Genomic DNA, 3,057 nt, shown 5'->3' on the forward strand with positions numbered 1-3,057 from the left:
GGAGCAGGAACTGGGGTGCTGGGGGAAGTGAGTGCCCAGGGATTCAGCAGCAGGGAGCTCAGAGAGGTTTGCAGAAAGCCCAGGCCCCTCCATGGGTGATTAGTCAGACCCTGAGCCGGGAATTCAATAAGGCAGCTGGCTCATTACGCAGCTGGGGACCCCCTGCCAGAGCCGCCCAGGCCTGGGTTACATTACAGGCGGTGTGAACTCTCCCCTCCGAGCTAGACTGTCTGGGCCTTCGGATAATTACTGGGGCCTCAGCAGATGGTGGAGGCCTTCAGCTGCGGGACATGTGACCCCCAGCCTCTGGGCGGAGCGAGACATGGGAGGGTCCACATCGACCCCAGGGGAGGCAGCCCAAGAACCACAGGGCTGGTGGGGTGGGGCAGGGCCAGGACCTGGACCACTCGGGCTTTCTTTGGAGCCAGGCCGTGGGGGTGCAGGTGTCTGAGTGGGTGAGGAGTACCAGCAGAAGGCACGCTCGGGTCCTACACAATCCCAGGTACCTTTGCAGCCTCAGAGTCGGAGAACCCCACTGTGCAGTGGGCTGGGCGCCCAACAGGAACCAGGAGTCCAGAGGCCACCTCCTCCTCCCTCCCCCTCAGAGGCCCTGCTCGCTGTCTCCTCCAGCTCGGCCGTGGTGGAATCGGCTGCAGACATCGGCCAAGACAAACACACGCTGCTCCGCTCGCTCCACACCACCGGCCCTTGAGGTGGTGTCTCAGCAGTGGACGGCCTGGTGCGTCAAAGGGAGCATGGTGGAGGCCCTTCAGCTGACCTCGTCTTCGGGCTCAGAACGAGTCAGGACTCAGAAACAAGGGCGCTGCCTGGGCTGCCTTGGGCTGGGAGATGGGGCGGGCCTCTGGGCTGGGAGAGGAGTGCAGGCTTGAAAGAACCCGCCATCAGCAGACCTAGCCCAAAGGCCTGCTTGCTCACCCAGCCGGTCACTCAGCAAGTCGTGCTGGGCACCTATGGTGCGCCCTGACAGGTCCCTGGCATCACTCCGCTGCTAAGTGACAGGTTGCCCGTTCTGACCCACCAGCCACTCCCCGAGAAGAAGATGGGACCGTCTGTTTAAAGTTTACATGTCTGTTTGTGTAAAGTTTACATGGCTGTTTGTGTAAAGTTCACATCCGTGGAAAGCCTAGGAGGTTGCTGTTACTCAGAAGCGGCTTCAGGGTGGTGGGCTTGGTTTCGTGTATGCCCTGCCTTACACTTGAGATGAGACTCACTGCCATCGAGTCCATGCCAACTCATGGCGACCCTGTAGGACAGGGTAGAGCTGCCCCTGTGGGCTTCTGAGACTGTCACTCTTTGCAGGAGTAGAAAGCCACATCGTTCTCCCAAGGAGCAGCTGGTGGATTTGAACTGCTGACTTTCTGCTTAGCAGCTCAATGGGTAACCCATGATGTCATCAGAGCTCCTTGGGAAAATGGTAGCAAGCGAGTCACGCTGGCCTCCGTTCTCATGGGTTTGAAGTTTGGGTGTGGGATACAAGGGTAAAGCAAGCACAAAAGAAATGAAATGACGGTGGCAAGTGCTTCAAAGAGCACAGCAAGAGCTGGCCACTGGGCATCTGGGGCCAGGTCACCCTCTGCCACCTGGTCCACTTCCCACCAGGGCCACAGCGTCGCCTGGAGTCCACGCTCACCACCTGTCCAGCTCCAGTTTCTGGGAAGCGGGTGGCGGGGCTTTAGACCCTCTTTCCTATTTCGAGGTAGGGACGGTAAAGCTGGGACACGGAGGATAAACCCAGCTGGCTGGGCAAAGAGGGACCGGCTCATGCAAAGGCTCTGCGGCCGCCGCGGGGTGGGAGAGGGCCAGGTGCCTGGAGGCAGCGAGGTCACCCCAGGCCGGGCCAGACTCAAGGGGAGCCTTTCAGATCCATGCCTATGCCACCCTTAGCAGGACGCCCTGCTGTTCCCCTCAATGGGGAGAAGGGTTCATTGCGCGTTGACCTCTGTTTTGAGTCAAAGGGGTTGGGGTGGGGCCGCCTAGTAAAGAGCTGCAGTACAAGAAACAGCAGAATTGAAAATGTGCAAATAAATTATGATGCATGACAACAAACATTATGCATTTAAAAAAAGGATCCGTTATGAAATTGGTGACAGTTAGCGATACCGATGGACACCGAGCTAGGGAAAGAAACGGGACGGGTCCATCCATCAGAAACCACCACAGGGACTTTCTGCCAGGGAGGGCCAGGTGGAGGTGGCCACCATGATGGTCTCTGGAGTCAGCAGCCGGAAAGGGGGCATCAGCTGGAGGATGGCGAGAAGGCAGGAGAAGCCTCCAGGGAGTGTCTGTCCATACCTTCAGGTTAGAAGCCATGGCAATGACCTTAGCTCTACCACCCTGCCCAAAGCAGCCTGAGGTATGTGAGGATCAGGGGAGGCAAAGACCCCACCACTGAAGGCTGAGGGTAGTAAGGTGTTGGGATGAGCGTTTTGGGGTGCTTTTTAATAATTATAGGGGTTTACTATGGCCCACAGTCACTCCTCTCCTCAGCCAGCAACCAAGTCTCCCTTGGGCCCTCAGCTTCTCAGCCGCGCGGTCCCTTGACCTCTGCTCCGTGGACTAGGACGCCCGTCTGTTGCTGTGTCTCTCACTCCCACAGCGTAGGCTCTGCTCCTCTGTGCCGGCTCCTGGTGGCCTTGCCTCGGGCTCTGGCCTCGGCCTGGCTCCTTTGTTCTGCCCCATAGTCCCGTGCCACACGAGCTTGTGACTCTGGTCTCGGTTGCTGCTGCCTCAGACAGAGGTCTCGGACATGATCTTCTTCTGATGGCCGGGCTTTCTCTGGGCTCGAGATGGCTCTGCTCCACAGAGGGATGCCCTGGGATGGGCGCAGTGCTAACTCTTGACTGAGGCTGCTCCCTCTGGAGCAAGACAGCATGGCCGACGGGCCACACAGGAGGCATGAATCTTCGGCCCCAGGCGGCATGGTGTCAATGCAGGGCCTCAGGAGTAGGTTAGAATGGTGGCCAATAGAGCGTTAACGCTCAGGTGACCAGACGTCCCGCTTTTGGCAGGACAGTCCCGCTTTTTTTTTTTTTTTTT

Source organism: Echinops telfairi, unplaced genomic scaffold (assembly GCF_000313985.2).
Source record: "Echinops telfairi isolate 266 unplaced genomic scaffold, ASM31398v2 ScPeMD7_7458;HRSCAF=8496, whole genome shotgun sequence".
NCBI classification, from domain to species: Eukaryota; Metazoa; Chordata; class Mammalia; order Afrosoricida; family Tenrecidae; genus Echinops; species Echinops telfairi.